Raw genomic sequence first — 18839 nt, forward strand, 5'->3', positions numbered from 1 at the left:
TGTGTTATTTCTATAGCGGAATTTATTTTTACGCACACCTTCCCCTAACAGATTCATTTTTGTAAACATTGTTTGGCTGGAGAACTGTATCGCCAATTCAGAAAAGTGGAAATTTCGAAGAACGGCTTTTTTTCTCACGTTGCTTTGGAAAGCGTGGATTTGACAGTCACCTTTAAATGTGAACTGAATCGAACTTCTCCCCCGCCCTTCTCCCCCCCTCCCCCCCGTGATGTTATGTGAATGAGAAACTGCGCTACCGGCGTCGGATCAGGCCTGGTGCCAGCATTATTTTTACGGGAGGACGGGAATCTGGATGTGTAAAAAGAAACAACATCTGGAGCGGGAAGCCCCTTCAGCAACCTAGGCAAAGCTGCGGCTTGTTTGTGCGTCGTTTGCCCAGCTGTGTCTTCTCTCAGGCATATCACCTGTCGCCTTGCCAAGGGAAGACTCATCACAACGGGTAAGTGGGGCGGTGCTTTTTCCCCCTGCTAATTATGTGTAAACTTACCACCTCCCGGCTCCGCGGAGCCGGTCGAGGGAGGGAGTTTTGCTGACGAGGAAAAAAAAAACATTTTTCATTGTTCACGGATGCAAATCACTTCGAGAGTGGGCTATGGCTGGGGTTGTGTGTGCTGTGTGTGTGTGTACGCGCGTGCGTGCGTGCGGTGTGTTTTTTTTTAAGCGTCTAGACATGTGTTTCAATTTCACCCGATTACATGGTGCCTCAGCAACTGTGAGTGAGGAGAGATGAGATAAAGGGAGAGGGAGAGGGAAAAGAGCGCCCACCCGTGTTACAAAAAATCAGCCAAGGCTGGAAGCTGCCAGGAGTACAGAGGTTCTACTGTAATTCCTTATACTGCAATTGACAATTCTGGGCAACCCATCTGACCCCATCCGCCCCCTCGCCCCCCCCCAACACAAACACCTCACTTCTGTCCTGTATTTATCCATCAGTGTGGTGCGAATAAACCTGTCCACCTTCCTCCCAGCGCAGTGACAACTAGCAGTAGCCCATCACTCTGCAGAGCCTGGATCGGATTAGTCATAGTTTTCGGAAGCCTTTTAATTTGGATTTGCGCTAATGCGGATTACAGGCAGCATGGCAGACATTGGTTTTGTAGAAATGTAATTCCCCCGCCCTCTTTTTTTTCCTTTCTTCTTTTTTAGGGAAAAGAAAGGAACTGAGAGAAATGAATTAAGCTTGTCAGTAATGAAACAGATTTCCAGGCATGCTACCCCATCCCACCAGCATCAAAGCAAGTGACATGCGAAAAATTCACCATTGGAATCCCTGGCTTCCTGGTCTGATTCGTGAACACTGAGCAGAGGAGTTGGGTTCGCTGGAAAAATCTGTCTTTGCTTTCAATAGATGCTTCCACATTTTGAAGTTCTCTTTGATTTTTGGAATACCAAAATACCTGAGCGGTTTTATTGGAAAGTGTCCGGAAGCTGACCTAAATCTAAAAGTATGCATAAAATTATGTACAGTGTGCAGAACACAGAGAATCCCCCCCCCATATAACTCAGGTGCATCTATGGAAGTTGAGTATTGGACGATTCCGGACAGATAAAATAAATAATGTATCCATGCAGCACATAGTTAAGCTATGGAAATGACTCCAACAAGAGGCAGTGATGAGCATCAACCAATTCTGGTTTGGTGGAGCTGTAACTGAATGCCAGATCAGTCCATAATACAGCCATCCTTCTTTATTATCAAGACCAAAGGGCTGATCTGGCTCCCATTACCAATACCTGGCCAGGTGAGCCTGAGCTTACCCAGCTGTTCCTACCTGGGTACTTGGTACAGCACCAGGCTAGACTGGGTGTCTTGAAAAAGGCAAAGTGGTTCTTTTAAAATGAGCTTGAGAAGTAATGCAAAATACACAAGTGAGTGAGAAGATCAAAGATTTTATTCCAAAACAGCAAACAATGTATACATATCAAGCATGCACTTCAACCTGCCACTTGGAAGCCCTCAGGAAGCAGCAAAGTGACTCCCCCAGGTAGGCTCAATTTGCACAGCCTTGCTGCTGATTAGCCTGTGCATGAGCTTCAAAGAAACTCTGCCCAAACTGTCCAATTTTATAGATAGCCTTTGTGGATTCCAAGACAACATGCATATCATCCATTAGCCACCCCCTCCAAATGCCTCACTTTCTCAAAACAATGTCCAGCATCAAAGAAGGTACCCAGCACTATCCTCCCCAACTGATTAAGGCAGCTGCACCTGAGGCTTCACATCCTCCCAATTTTCTCAGGACATTAAAGACGGTTCTCACACCATCAAAAGACTTAACAAGAGCAAGGGAGGGGGAAGGAACAGAGGCAGGAAGGGCTCCATGTTAGATCACTACCTCCTTGATAAAATTTTATCTTCTGGCTGCATTTCCCATACACTGGAGTTTTGAAGTCAGGTGCTGTTATTGTTCACAAAAGCACCATCTCCTTTACTAGAAAACATCTTTATCTTGTGACAGGTGAGTTTAGCTATGGAAATCACTCCAACAAGAGGCAGTGATGGGCATCAACTTGGATGGCTCTCAATTTGCACAGCCCTGTGGCTGATTAGTCTGTGCACAAGCTTCAAAGAAACTCTGCCCAAACTGTCCAATTTTATAGATAGCCTATGTGGCTTCCAAGACAACATGCATATCATCCATTAGCCACCCCCTCCAAATGCCTCACTTTCTCAAAACAATGTTCAGCATCAAAGAAGGTACGCAGCACTATCCTCCACAACTTATTAAGGCAGCTGCGCGTGGGGCTTCACCTCTTCCCAATGTTCTCAGGACATTAAAGACGGTTCTCACACCATCAAAAAACTTAACAAGAGCAAGGGAGGGAGGCAGGATGGGCTCCATGTTAAGGTATCCTTGGATGACTTCAGTAGCCATGCAGAAGCTGTCCAATATATCAGCCAGGATGCACCTTTGATGTAGTCTTTGCCCCAATGATATGAGGGATAGATGGAGGATGGGGACACGCAATACACTCCCTTGACATGTTCAGACCATTATCTGGTAAATTTTGGACAGGCAGAAGCAATTCCCTCTGTTTGGGTGGTGGACCCCCTGGAATAGACAGGTGGAACCTGATGTGTTCATGAATGCTCTGGGGATTTTCCAGTGAAGAAAGCTGATGATCCTGTTGAAGCCCTGATCTGGTTATGGAACAGTGAGAACTTCACTGCATCACCTTCTTGAGCTACCTGCCTCTTGTAGTCATCTCAGAGCAGCACAAACTCTTGTACATGCACAGGTGTAGGGCCAGGTAAAGTGGGGGAGTGGCCATCATATTTGACATAGTCAACATTTATTTTAAAAAGAGCCTCATAGCACAAACATGACTACCAGGTTTACAGTGGCAGAAGATTTCAGAGTCCAAGGATGAACTGACTCAACCATGTTATCTCTTAGTTGTTCCCAGTTTCATTCCACAGACCTTTTTGAATCATGTGACACACACAGTAGGGGAGCCTGGTCCATTACGGCTAATGGAAGAAGCCCCCACCAACTTCATTCTGCCCATAGCCTGCTTTGTTAGTTACAACCAATCTGGAGGTGGCTCCTCCTGTCATTGGCTCTGGTTCCATCTACTGTTAGTCTAAGGTTGCCATATTTTTTTCAATGAATCCAGGGACACTTTTCAACTTCAATGGATTTTGATGGGGACAGATCTGTAAATCCGGGGGCTGTCCCTGGGAAACAGGGATGTCTGCTAACTTTATGTTAATCTCTCTGCCTCCTGTCCCACCAATCCTCATGGACCAGCCACTGCTGCATACCACTAACCAGTGGAGGCTGGTTCATTCAGGCAAATGCCCCACCAACCTCTGTCTGCCCTCAGCCACTGCCCACCTGTCTGCCTTCTTTCTTACAACCAGTCCAGGAACTGGCTCTGACTATCAGCTTCCTCCTTCTCCATCTCAGAGCTACCCTTGTAGAACTTGGTAGGGAGAAAACTGGGATGAGTTCACATGTTATTACCTCTGGCACCACCTAATGTTGGGCTCCCTGCCTTCCATGCTACTGCCCCCATGGACACCAACCCACCACTGCACACCACTAGGACAGATGAAGACTCTACAACAGGTAGTAAACTGGGTCACGGAGAAGAAAGCTCCCCTCTCATCTTGTGAGCTGCCGCCTCCTGCTTCCAGAGGGCTCGCCGTCATGAGTCAGTGTTTTGGGCTTGCCAGCAGTGGGCGTGGGAAGCCTCAAGGGCCCCATCCTATCGGCAGAAGTCATCTAAGTTGCCTACAAAAGATTGCTAATGCTTTTTCTTTCTTTCTGAACCTGAAGAGCCTGTCATTTTCCAGGCACCTGTGTGGGATCAAGAGCCACTCCAATCAGCAGGATCAAACCCCCAGAATGGCTGCCCTGAATGTCTTCCCTTTGTGTTTGACAGTTAACCATCAACATTTGCATTGGAAACCACATGTCAGGCCTACTTTTTCCATTCATCTGGGTTGCAGCCAACTGAGTTTGCCTCATGTCAATTAAACTTCTATGGATCTGCTCAGAGGAGATCTAGCACTGGTGACAACCCTTTGGTTCTTCAGGACCTCCCTTGCCAATGTTGATGATGATGATGATGATGATGATGATAATTTATTATTTATACCCCGCCCATCTGGCTGGGTTTCCCCAGCCACTCTGGGCAGCTTCCAACAAAATATTAAAATACAATAGTGTGTCAAACATTAAAAGCTTCCCTAAACAGGGCTGCCTTCAGATGTCTTCTAAAAGTCTGGTAGTTGTTTTTCTCTTTGACATCTGGTGGGAGGGCATTCCACAGGGTGGTGACACCATTGAGAAGGCCCTCTGCCTGGTTCCCTGTAACTTGGCTTCTTGCAGCGAGGGAACTGCCAGAAGGCCCCACTGAGAAGGCCCTCTGTGTCCGGGCTGGATGATGGGGGTGGAGACGCTCCTTCAGGTATACAGGACTGAGGCCATTTAGGGCTTTAAAGGTCAGCACCAACATTTGGAATTGTGCTCGGAAACGTACTGGGAGCCCTTTTACTTTAAGAAAGAATGGGGAACCGCCAAAATGCTACAGCTGACTGTGCAAAAAGGAGGGCTGCAAAAGTTAGAAGGGAACTCAAAGCTCATCTAGTCCAACCCTGCTGCTGATGCAAGAAATCTGCTGCTACAGGATCTCTGAAAGGCCTCTACTTAAAAGTACCTAGGCAAAGGAGAGCCCACCACCTCCTGAAGCACTCAGTTCCACCTGACAAAAAGCTCGTGCCATCAGGAAGTTCTTCCAAATGTTTCATTGGAGTCCTTTTCCTCATCATTTGAACCCATTGCTTTAGGTCCTTACCCTTTGGAGCAACAGGAAACAAATTAGCTCCATTGTCTATATAACAATCCTTCAGATATTTGAAGACGGCTATAATATCATCTCTTAATCTTCATCTCTCTAGGCTGAACATACAAAACTTCTTTAAAATGTCCTCATAGGATTTGATCTCCAGGCCCTTCAGCTTGTGCTAGACCTGGGGTAGGGCATTACTGCATTATTGCAGGGGTTTTGGGCATTCCTTTTTTGGGGGGTGGACTCAACAATTTTGGTCGTTTCCTAAAAAAAAAAAAAGCCACTCAGATCAAAGCCACTCATGGGGGGGGGGTCACATGGTGGCAGACAGGGCTAGAGTCAAGAGTGAACAGAGCAAGTGAACAGTTTTACCTTTGTGCAGTAAGCTAGCTTCTCCCTATCCTTCATCCAGGCCATAGGAGCCAACTCCGAGGGGCTGAGGTCCCTTTGGCCCCCAATGAAGTATATGAGGGGCCCGGCCCCCCCCCCCAAAGTTAATAAGCATTGCTATTCAAATCACATCATGTGATTCAATATTTTATTCAAGTTTGAGCCCCTGATCCAGACAAGCAAAAGCCATTACCAGAGCTCAAATGCATATTCCAGACAGGCAAAAAACATCCAAGGTGCAAAGCAAGATCAGTGAAGGGTGTGGCTGTGTGGCCTGGGTAGGAGGTATAGTCGTGGAAGAGTCCTGAGGGCCACATAGACAGACCTGGAGGGCCACATTTGGCCTGCAGGCCTGAGATTCCCCACTCTTATGCTAGAGCAGGGCCTAAAGGCCATCTTGCTGGTGCAAGGGAAAGATAGATGTTGAAAAAGAAAATTTCCAGGATGCCAAGATCCAGATTTGAAACCAAAACTGTTTGGTGAGAGAACCCCACCAGAGATTTAAAATCACAAAATATGTTATTAACCCTTTCGTGCATTAATTAGACTAATGTGTGTTGGTTATATGAGGCTGGTTATCCCACACATTTCTGGAAAGGGGGTGCCCACTTGTGGGGGTGGAGAGTCCAAAGCTCTAGGCAGAGAAGCCTGTGGCCCTCCAGATGTTTCTTGACTACAATTTCCAGCATCCATGACCCTTGGCAGTGCTCGCTGGGGCTGATGGGAGTTTGAGCCCAGCAACATCTGAAGGCCACAGTGCTGCCATATCTCAATGGTAGGACATATTATTTGCATACAGGTCTTTGGACCCTGAATTACAAGTGCCAGTTTGTTGCATGTCTTTCCATTTCATTTATGAATTGCCTCCCATGAAACATCCAGATGTGATTTAACAATGAAGGTGTGTGTATGTGTGTGTGTTTGTATACACATACACACAGATATTGGGATTAAAAAAACAAAACTCCACTTAAAAGCAACCCGCGGGGCCACTAGTGATTGGAGTAAAGTCAAATCGCTGTGTTAGCAGCACCAAAGTGACCTACCTGGGGTGCAAACCTAGGTAGTGTGTATTGAGGTTCTGGGCTGCCCATGCAAAAAGACACACACGCCCCTCAGTCTCATTGATGTGGTCCAAAGGAAAGCAGAGAAATACTTTGGCACCCGCTTAGCTGCAGGAGTTGCCAAGAGGAGGTGTCCAAGTGCCACTCAATCATCTTAGGGACTCTTTAGCCTTTTCTTCTCCTGAAGATATCCTGCACATAGCTGTCAACCTTCCCTTTTTTTGCACGAAATTCCCTTATTTCAGCACCGTTTCCCACTGCTATCCTAGATTGTTAGATATCCTGTAGACTGTCTCCGTGATAGGTGAGGCTGTTGATCCCTTATTTTCAAATCCGAAAATTGACAGTTACGGTATGCTGCTGATCCCTTATTTTCGAGGCTGCTGATCCCTTATTTTCAAATCTGAAAGTTGACAGCTATGATCCTGCAAGGCAGCAGAGATTTAGGAATAGAGTTGTCTTTCTCCAGGATGAGCTGCCTTCCTAGGTTGATGAGCCTCATCTGCCCCTCACTTCCCAATGGACCCATTATTGTTCTCATCCATTCAATGAACCAGAGCCTGTCTTCATATGCAGGGGAAGGATTTCAGACCCACCGGCTACCCTAATCTGGTTTAGGCGACCAATCAAAGCCATTTCCCAGCATGTGGCTGCTGTTGCATGCTGACAGCTTCTAGGAGCCACAGGTGAGAACTGAGCACATGGTGGGGACCAAAGGGGAGCAGACTACCCCGGAAGGAGCACATGTCTCCCACCAAAGGTATTACCCTAAAAATAAAGAGCAAGAATAAAGACGCAGGGAAGTGATGGCTTTACAAGGGGACTTGACAAATTGAGGGAGGCTGAGACATATATTGTTGTGGCCACCTTTGGACTATTGTGTGCTGTTCTGGCTACCTCACATCAAATAGAATATTGCAGAGTTGGAAAAGGTCCAGAAAATGTTCAGCCAAAATGAGCAAGGGCTGGAGCAACTACTGTATGAAGGTTGCAGCATTTGGGACTTCAAAGTTTAGGGGGGGGGGAGAGTAAGAGATGATATGATAAAAGTCTACAATTATGCATGGTGCCCCCCCAACACTAGAATTTGTGGATATCCAATTTTGGAAGATTCAGGACAGCTAAAAGAAAGGACTTCTTCATGCAGCACATAGTTAAACTATGGGACTTGTTTTCAAAGGAGGCAGTCATGGCTACTAATTTGTGATGACTTCAGAAGAGGATTTAGCAAATTCATGGAGGATATCAAAAACACTTTTGCAAATACAAAAATTAACCCAACAGTTGGAGGCAGAAATGCTTCTGAATTCCAGTTGCTGGAAGCTTCAGGAAGGGAGAGTTGCTGTTGCATTCATGTCCTGCTTGAGGGCTCCCTATTGGGGAACCCTGGTGGCTACTGGATGCTGGAGCAGACGAGCCGTTGGTCTATAAGTTCAACTCTGTCCTCTACTGATTGGAGGCATGGAAGGTTGCTTATATACCAGAGTGCACAAAAATGCATGTGTGTGCAAAAATAACATACCAAATACATGGTATTATTGTGAAATTGCTATGCAAAAATGTCTGTATTAGGCAACAGTGCATACAAACATCTGTATATTAAAAGAAATCCACACTAAAATGCTGATAATTTTTCATCAGGAATTAAATAATAATAATCACAAACCTATGTAGAAATGTGGAGAACTGAATTTAAGATTGGAAAATATGAGAAGCCTAGAGGTATTAAAATTGACAGCTTTGCCCAGAAATTATAATTGACAGATTCTAACATGGTTAGAAGCCTCCCAGTGATCAATGGTTTTCAATTGCAGCAGGCTTCTAAGCACGTTCATGCATTCGCCCAAACACCTGATTAGGGCTGAAGTTCTGGCCGCAGAAGGCTTTGTTGAAAGCTTTCCTGTTTCATCACCCCTTAACAGTCTCTTTGGCAAGTGTCTCCACTCCCTCCCTCTCCCTCCTTCTCCTCTCTCCTTGGTAGCAGTATATTCTCCAGTATATTCCAACCATGTGCTGATTTGGAACGCACATTCCAAAAGCAAAGGATAGGAAAAACAAGCTGTGCAGTACACTGCCATTTCCTGCTGCACCTGAGAATCTTGGAGGAGAAAAATAGACAATTGCTGTTGGAAGGCATCCCATTCAAGTGTGAGGTTGTGCAATCTACCCCAAGGAAGAAAACAGCAGCTGGGGTGGGGAGAGGAGTTGGGGGGAAGGAGAGAAAGAGAAGAGAGGGTTTTTTTAGGACTGTATGGGGGGGTAGGGGCATGGGGGGTGTCCTACCCCTTCATGGATGGTGAATTAGGAAGGGGCATTTCAGAGAAACACAAGAAGCTTCCTTGGACAAAGACATCATTGATGCAATCATAGAGACTTTGTGCTGGATTCATACTAGACTGCTCACACATCATTCCCACTTTATTGGTTGCTCCGCAGTGCTTCTGCAATGTTAGCACCCTGTTGCCATATGGTGAAGCAACTCTTTGTGCTATAGCACAACAAAAGCATGAGAGAAAAGAAACTGGAACATTTGTGGTAAAGTGGTACCTCTGGATGCGAACGGGATCCGTTGCAGAGCCCTGTTCGCATCATGAGCAGAACGCAACCTGCGTCTGCGTGCGTGCGGGTCGTGATTTGCCGCGTCTGCGCATGCGTGTGACATCTGCGCATGTGTGAGCGGCAAAATCCAGAACTAACCTGTTCCGTTACTTCCGGGTCGTTGCGGGATGCAACCTGAAGCGTCTTTAATCCAAGGTATGACTGTATTAAAAAAAACACAACAGGATTTCTTCAGGAAGTTACAGGATGTACACTAACTGGAAATTAAGCAGCATAACCACCCCTAAGCTTTTGTTTGTTTGTTAGCTAAACAAACAAACTGCTTATACAGTCATACCTCTAGCTGAATGCACTTCGGGTTGAGCTCGTTCAAGTTATGATCCGCAGTAACCTGGAAGTAACAGAGTGCGTTACTTCCGGGTTTCACCGCTCACGCATGCGCAGACACTCAAAATGACGTCACATGCATGCACAGTAGTGGCGAAACACGACCCGCACACGCGCAGACGCAGACGCACCATTGCGTCTTGCATTCCATTTGGGATGCGAATGGGGCTCCGGAACGGATCCTGTTCGCATCCCGAGGTACCACTGTACACCAAAATGTTTTCTGAAAAAACTGCCCTGATGCCATTGTGAGCACAAATCATCATGAATGCATAATAAAAAGGGATGTCAAGAGAAGCTCATTGGTCCATCTAGCTCAGCATCATCTACACCAGTTGCCTTCAACCTTTTCAAACCCACCATTAGTCCAAATGAGTACCTGGGGACCCTTTTCTCTACACTTTGCCATATATTTGCATGGTGGTAGGGGCTGCTGTTGTGACCTGCCTTACATCAGGCTGTGACCCAGTAGTGGGGCCCAACCCACCTGTTGAAGACCACTGGTTTACACTGATCCAGCAGGGCTCTTCTTATGCTCTTACCACAGAGCCCTTCCTCAGTTCACCTTCATCTGCTGTCCCTGAGCTCAAGAAGAAGAGACATTCCTTTGTGGCATCTTGGTGTGTTTTCTTGAGAAGTTGGCTCCTCTGGACGTGTTGATTCTGTGGTCTATTGAATTGTGATACATTCAGCAGGAACTGGTGCCTATTGGGAATGGTGGGATGGAAGACCATGAGCCCAACAATAGGTGGAGCTACAGCCTATGGCGAACCAAGCCATGGCCAATCAAAGGCTGAGCCCACTAATTCTAGTTTTGTCCCCCATCTTCCTCCCTGAAGAATTTTACTTGGGAAACAGTGAAACTGAGGAGAAGAAAACTGACAGGCAGTGCCACCCCCTAGACTGGTTGTAAGTAAGAAGAGAGGCAGGTGAGCAGTGTCAGAGTGCAGACTGAGTTTGGTGGGGCAGCATCCCATTTGCCCAATTAGATCAGCCTCCACTGGATATATGATACCACTGCAGTTTGTTGTCCACTGCCTAGGATGCCCAATAATCAGGCAGGGCGGCGACAGGTAGAAAATGTAAATAAATTAGATACACGAAGGCAGGAGTGAAAATATTTTAAGTAAAGGGCCTTGTCAGATGTACAAGTAATTTAAAGGTTCATGTTGCTCCTCCAGGGCTTTGGAATTCATAAATACTCCTCAATGCTGTTTGTTGGTTGACAGCTGCTAAAAGAAAAGGGGGGGAGAGTGGAATGAGATACTTATCTCTATATTGTTAATGCATTAAACCTGGCAATTTATGATACTGGAGAAGACTTGCATTAAGAATACTAATGTCCTCCATAAAAGAACTCAAAGCAAATTCTGGTAGCAAGGAAAGAGACAGCTGTAATGTATTTATTACTTTGGAAGAGGACGAAAGCAAGAATCCCTTAGGTGGGTAGGGGTGTGTGTATGTGTTCCTCACATTAACCTCATGTCTGTTTCATCCGGAGTTGACACCAACATTTCTTCAAAATCCTAACATTCCAAGGGAGTGCTGGAGAAAGGTGCAAGGAAGAACGTAGTTTTTACCAACTATTACCAGTGTTGCTCTGTGAAGGACTTCTGTGTGGCAGAATTTGGAGGGGGGGGGGAGAAACCAACCCTCAAATATCAGATGAGAGATTATCCCATGCAATCTAGCACCAGTGCCTTTAATGACTCATTTCTGCTGATGACTCCCAGCTAAACCACCATGACTTGGTGGCTCTTCTGCTGGCAGCGGCACGAGCAGAGATAACCAGCCACTAGAAACCAGTTGGATTTTCTATGAAAGGCTGGTTGGACAAAATATAGTGTGCAGCATTATCAGAAAGATCTTCTTACCAGAATCAGGTGCTTCAAATAAAAAATACAGATTTGATGCAATAATGGTGGCCTTTCATTTCTTATGTGAACCAGGTTGGATATTTACCTCAACTCCCAATGAGTCAGGTTACATTGTGGAGGGCATATTTTAATAGCCTACATTTCACTTAAGAACTTTTGCTTTTATTGGACATACGCTTTAAATTTATTTATGACTCACTGCATGCTTCCTCAGATATTCTGTGATGTGAACTTTTGTAATACCACTCCAAAGGTGGTTGCAGAAATTACTCTAATGTGTCTACATTGTTCTATGTTTATTGTATGCTTTCTAAAACATAATAAAAACCAATTACTAAAAATAAAGATTGGTGTTTGAAGGAAGCTCTCAAGAGAGAATTGTCATCTTTGGGGGGAGGGGTGGGGAGAGTTTTGTGAGTGGTAAAAAAGTTCACCACTGCTTGAGCTCCTCCCAGAAGCTGCCATTTTCTCCCTCTCCTAAGGCCCCCCAGAGGGACATGAAACATGGTTGTCCCACCATATGTTGCTACATCCACCAAGTATCCATTTTCCACGGACAGTCCTGGAATTACAGAAGCTGCTCTGGTTTCTGATTCAAGCCCCGAATGTCCCAGTTTTTCTTTTTTCTCCCCTCCACATTTCAGAGAAAAGTTAAAAATGCTGTGGGTGGGACGGTGGGTGCAAAAACAGAGCCCTGTTTATCCTGAAAATAAAATTCTTGCACCAAATGAAGGCAATGGTGGTGCTGAGATATGAAGCCCTTCCCATAATTCTTAAATTGCAATGCTTCAGCAGCCAGTCATTTCTTAGGAAGCCCAGGGAGTGTTGATTCCTTTATTGTAAATGAACTGTTACACTGTGTACTCAGAAGTAAGTCCCATGGAATTCAATGGAGCTTTTTCCCAGGTAACTGGGTAAAGACTGGACAGCTTTACACTGCAATTCTAAGCATTTTTACTCAGAAGTAAGTCCCACTGATTTCAATAGAATTTACTCTCTGGTATGTTCCCAAGCATTCTCTGTTGTTGTTGTTGTTGTTGTTGTTGTTGTTGTTGTTGTGATATCCCACCTTTTTCCCTGACAGGGACTCAAGGAAGCTTACAGCTAAAATTTTATTTCATTCCATTTATTGGTGGAATTTGTTGTACTCGGTCCCTTCCCGTGCACATTTTTTCTTCACAACCATCCTGTGAGGTGGGTTTGCTGGAGAGGTTGTAATTGGCTCAAGGTGACCAATAGGTATATGACACCTATACATTTGGCAACATCAAACGCAGGAGAAGCTTCCTAATGTAGAATAGAATGTCCCTATTTTCACCAGAGAAATGTTGGAGGGTATGCACCTAACATGCCTGACTATTGCCTCTGCTGACTTGAGGCTGATGAGAGTTGGAATCCCATTGACTATCCCTGGTGCAAGTCACACTCACACCCTGCATTTAAAGCACTATGATAGCACTTTAATAATCCTGACTGAGAGCTGCAGTTCATTAAGGGTGCTGGGAATTGTAGCTCTGCAAAATGCCTAAATGTGCTTTGAAAAAAGAAAGAAAAGCAGATTAACATAGAAACAGATCAGAAAGGAGTTATGGGTAAAAACATGTCAAAGTGGCATGGCTCTCCCTCAGGTAAAATAGCTGAGGAATTCCAAGAACAGAGGGTGATGGGAGTCCTGATAAAACCAATGAAATGCTAAAGATATAATTGCTAAAGCAATAATTCTAACTTTTTCTTTAAAAAGTTACACTAAAAAAAGGTCCTGAAATGGAGAGAGAAAATAAAATTTATTAGTATTTACCAGCAGATCTCTGAGTGAGTTATGAACATTTTAAATTTACAACAGTTAACAGAGGTGAAACTAGGCTTTATTGCACTCGGGTCAAAGACACACACAGACACACCCATGCACATTTACACACAGAGAGACACAAACACACACACACACACACACTGGGACCCTTAATGACACCCCTCTGGAGGCTTCAGCCAGGGCAAAACCCCAACTATGCCCCCCTCGGTAGCTCTGACAGTTAAAACAGGTTAAAATCGCAGATGTGTAGGGCAGACCTAAATTTTGGGAGCCCTGAAGCTTGAACTGTCATGGGAGCCCTTTCACAATCAGCAACAAGGTCTGGGTAACCACTGTTAACCTCTTCAGCAGGGCTGTTCCATGACAGATCACCACACCTTTACAACATCTGTGCTACTGACTCTCAAACTTTGTTGAAATATATACAAAAAATAATAATCAATTTGAGCCCCGCGACTCAATATTTTTAAGCAATGTGGACTAAAGTTGTTTCTGGGGGCCCTCTGGGATCAGGGGCCCTGAAGCTTAAGGAATCATTAGTTTCATAGTAGATCTGCCCTGGTATTGAACTGTTATCAGAAGCCACTGGGCCTAGAACCAAGAAGGACACCTTGTCTGTGTGCATGACTGCCCCATGTGGTGAGTCATCAGAACTGAAGTTGGCAGAGCTGATGGACCTAGCCTTGCTTCCCCTCTCCCAATGACGCAGCCTGGTGGCATTACAGTATTTGTGATGTTGTCAACTGCTGAGGCGATATTTTCCAGTCCTTCTGAAGCTTAAAAGAGTTGGAGGACAGGCCCAACCAGGCTCTTGATCTCTTTGGGTTCCTCCAGCTGACTTGCTTATTGAGCATCAGCCCTGATCTGCTTGCAAAAAGTTTAAACAGAGGCTAAGTCTGGTCTTTACTGAGCATCGATTCAGGGGGGGGGTTGGTGGGGGGGAGGTTATATCATGAGTATTCATGTTGATTCACTTTCCTGTTAACCACACACTTTCCCCAATAACCTTCCTAACAACAAAAAGTCCATTTAAAAAAAAGGGGTCACATAAGCAGTTAAGAACAACCCTGCAGGATCAGGCCAACTGGATGCCTATGGGAAGCCCACTAGCAAAACCAGAAGACAAGAGGACTCTCTTCTCTGTTTTCTAGAGACTGGTATTCAGAAGCACTCCTGCCTCCAACCGTCGAGGAAAAGCATGGCTAGTAGTCAATGATAGCGTTTACCTCCATGAACTTGTCTAGTCTTCTTTTTCAAATCATCTAGGTGGGTGGCTGTTAAGTTGTGGGTGAACATATCAGACAACACAGCAATTCTTCAAACAGCTCTTGCTTATTCACAGGCCAGGACAGAACTGAACTGAAGGGCTCAGTCAGCCTGCTTATATAGAGCTCCAGTACCACGTTACTGTAACAACTTTCTAAAACTATCCAATCACTGAATGTCACTTTCGATCCTTCATTTGCATAACTATCTACAGTATCCCCCTGCTGGCCCAGGGTGAGAACTTCAGTACATAACACCGGCCATCACTGCCTCCTGTGGCAGTGGCATAATTTAACTCTCTGCTGTATGAAGAAGTACTTTCCTTTATCTGAATCCAACATTCCCCCTCCACAAGTTCTAGTATTATGGGAGAGGGAGAAAAACTTTTCTCAATCCACTTTCTGCATGCCATTCATAATTTTATACACTTCTGTCACATTGCCCCTTTTCTCTAAACTAAAAGGCTGCAAACGCTGCAATATTTCCTCGTAGAGCAGTTGCTCCATTCCCCTAGATCATTTTGGTTCTTGTTTACTGGTTTTGTTATGCTACGGAGACAGAGCACTTTAATCTGCTTTAATTGCACAAACCTAAATTCCTGGGATGCACTTAAATGCTGCCTGCAAAATACCAGCAGGCTGGAGGCAAACTTTGTTGAGCAGACTAGGCTCAGACAATGTCTGGTCTCAGCTCACCAAGTGAACATCAGGGATGTGAACCCAAGTTTCTCAAGCCAAAATGCTAAACATTACATCACTCTGTGGTTGGTTCTAATAAAAAGGGGAATCATACATGCCTGGGATAGAACCTAGTTCTAGCTCATGCTCATCACTTCACAAACACATTCAATTCACAATTCAATTCAAGTTCATCCAAATTCTTTTCCCCCAAGAATTTGGAATATTAGAAACTTCTGGTCAACCAGTGAGGATTTGAACCTGGGTCTCCATGGTCCAAGTTTAATACTTTTTAACCACTACGCCACACTGGCTAAGGCAGAGTGCACACAGTAAGGCTATGTGCACACATCACTTTTTAAAGCACAATGGAAACACATTCTTTCCCTCAAAGAATTCTGGGCACTGCAGTTTGCCCATCATGAAGCTACAATTCCCAGCAACCCTTAAAAAACTACAGTGCCCAGAATCCTTTGAGGGAAAGAATGTGCTTTGAAAGTTAGAAAACATCAGAACACAGACATAGTGGAATGTATTATTTAATTATTTCGCCTCAACAATTATGGTCTTGAAGAGAATGAACTTGAAGATGTACTAGAAATTGTTCCAAGTTGTTGTTGTTGTTGTTGTTGTTGTTGTTGTTGTTGTTGTTGTTATATCCCACCATTTCCTCCTAGGAGTTCAAGATGATACACCTGGTTCTCTCCCTCCTCATTTAATCTACACAACCCTGTGAGGTAGGTTAGGCTGAGAGATGGTGACTGACCCTGGGTCAAACCTAGTGAGCTTCATGGCCAAGTGGGGATTTGGACCCTAATCTCCCAGGCCCTAATCCGACATTCTAACCACTGCACCACACTTGCTACCCCAATTCAATTCAATTCACCTGGGAAGAGGGATTGATTGTTAAGTCATTTTTTGAATTGTCACTTTCTATCTCCTAACAACTCTTAGCATCCTTAACAAACTACAGCTTCCAGAATTTTGGGGGTGAATCCATGACAGTTTAAAATGGTATCAATGTGCGTTAAATGTAAGGTTTGAATGTGGCATTGGTGAAACTCTTCGCTTGAACACTATGGTTCCCCAATCTGACCACTAGGGGTATCCAAGAACATTGGCCATGATCTACACGATCTAAACACGACAGATTTCTTACATCTGAGTAAAAGAAGGAGTCGTGAATAGCCAGGGTCTTCTCGCTGCAAGGAAACATGTAGATTCTGCCAGATTTAAAATTAAAAAAGAGGGGGGAAAGGATGTGGGAGCCCTACCACTTCAGAAAAACAGGAAATCCAAACAAGCTCTTGGAGGTTGGGTTAAGGGTTCTTACAGTAATAATTTTCCATGTTGCCCCACATGGAGAAGAATCGCTCTTTGCTAAATTGCTTCTGCTCAGGAGACCTCCACAGTGCTGTTAAATTCCCAATCTTTTGTTTTACTGTGTGTCCCCCACTCCCCACCCCACCTTCTGAACACAGACCTATGAGAGAGTGATAATCTACAAAGGGCAATTTGCAATTCCTACAGAAAAGCTCCATCGCAATGGCTTCGGAAAACAGCAGCCAATAATCTCTGTGGGGCATTTTACACATACACATTTTCCCCCTACCAACATCTGCCTTTATTGTTGTTATTAAAAGGAACAATTATTTCCATCTTCAGGCCCAGAAACATGGGATTTATTCTTGGGTAGAACTCTTTAAACAAACAAACAAATTCAGGCCATTTTGGCTTAAAAACGAGAATAAAGCCTTTCCTGTGGCTTTTATTTCCTAGCACACTCATTGATTTTCTTTTTGGTTCCATTCTGAATGTCTCATCAATCACCCTCATAAATAAGTAAATATTAGCCTTTCCCATTCTGCACTTTTTACTCCCCGCTGCATCACCTCTCAGGACAGGCTTGGATTCAGCATGTGGCATGCATCAGCAGCTGCCAGACCCCACTGCTGTGGCAGTGTCCCCCGCCAGTGCCAGGGAAAGTGCTTAATGCCAGCTGGGAGTGTCATGTTCAGGTCTGATGACAGAACCTGTGTGGAAAGAGGCAAGGCTGGAGGACCACGGACAGCTCCATGTGAGCAACTTGCTCTAGGAAAGACTGGGAGCAGACAGAGACATTTAAGCCTCTGGCTCCAGACTCCCTCCTCGAGGCTCCATCGCCCTGTGGAGAATTTCAGAGCCTGAAAGGGCCAAACCTCCGGCATGAAGATGGGTACTCCTCTTTCATTCCATAGTCTTCCTTCTGGTGATTGCAGTGGGAGGCACCTGGTTCTTCAGGACCAGGGGAAGAGGTCTGTGAGGGTCCAGGCTCTGGCCCTATAGGCTCTGGTGGTCTGGAAGGTTCTACTGGGAATTATTGTCCAACTGCCTCAGGCGCAATTGGCCTCCCTAATTCCTGCACTCAGCTTTGAGCCCTGAACCAGGTTCAGCTACTCCATACGGTACCCCTACAGCCTCCAACTCTGTGCCCAGGTCAGTGCTGCACAAACAGGTCATGACAGGTAGCTGCCATGGGGAATGGTGACATATGAGTGGTGGGCAACTTTTTACAGCTGTGGGGACATTTGGAATTTTGAGGACGTGTTGTGCATGCCAGTCACAAAATGGCTTCCCCAGGGGCATGACTTCCCCAGGGGCATGACATAACAATGACTGCCATGGAGTGTGGCATGATGGCTGCCACATGGAAAAGAGCAGTGGAGGAGATGGAACCACAAAATGGAGCAACCAAGTTCCCCATCAGTCACCACCACCCTCACTCAGAAGTTCTCTGAATTTCTTCCCTGTTCAGAACAGATAGGAGAGTGGCCATCCAATGAAATGTTTGCATATTTAAGGGGGCAGGTTCAATGTAGGAGAGGCAGGGCCAGTGGAAACTGGAATTGAGCAGAAAGAGCAAAGAGACTCTATAAGACTGGGGATATTGAGGGATATTTACTGGGGGCAGCACAAAAGGTAATGGTAGGCTTCTGAGACACAATGGGTGATGGCCAATGGTGAGATATGTTCTGCCACTGAACCAATATTTACAGTAACAAAATAGGGCTTTTAAAAAAATCACCATGCACTCCTATTTTCAAGTCAAAGGTTCTCCAAGAACTTTCATCTAAGCCCTAGTAATGCACATTTCTTGAAAGTTGATGGGTTAAATGCTTGATTCAAAGGGAGATAAATATATTCAACTTAGTCTGAGACTATGAAGGAAGAAGCTGTCAGGAGTTTGCCACCCCCTGAACTTGTTGTAAGCAAAAGGCAGGCAGATGGGGTCTGAATGGGGGCAGAGTGAGGTTAAAGGAGCAAAGTGAGGTTGGTAGAGTGCCAAGAGTCCTTAGGAGACCCAGAGCTCCAATTCCCAGAAAGCTTTAGCAACCAATCCCTCTTCACAGGGAATTCTGAAAACTGTAGCTCTGTGAAAGAAATAGGGACCCTCCTAACAACTTTCAGAACCTTTAATAAACTACAGCTCCCAGAATTCTTTGAGGGATGC

The 18839-nt window shown here is 45.1% G+C and overlaps 1 long non-coding RNA gene across 1 annotated transcript; it reads left to right on the forward strand.

Moving 5' to 3' along the window:
- Positions 1-237: 237 nt before the first annotated feature.
- On the forward strand, positions 238-1387 carry LOC310698955. Its single transcript, XR_014521855.1, has 2 exons — positions 238-460; positions 1168-1387. It is a non-coding gene; the product is annotated as an uncharacterized lncRNA (long non-coding RNA).
- Positions 1388-18839: the final 17452 nt, after the last annotated feature.

This window comes from Podarcis liolepis (genome assembly GCF_965112155.1).
Source record: "Podarcis liolepis genome assembly, chromosome: Z".
Classification (NCBI taxonomy): Eukaryota; Metazoa; Chordata; class Lepidosauria; order Squamata; family Lacertidae; genus Podarcis; species Podarcis liolepis.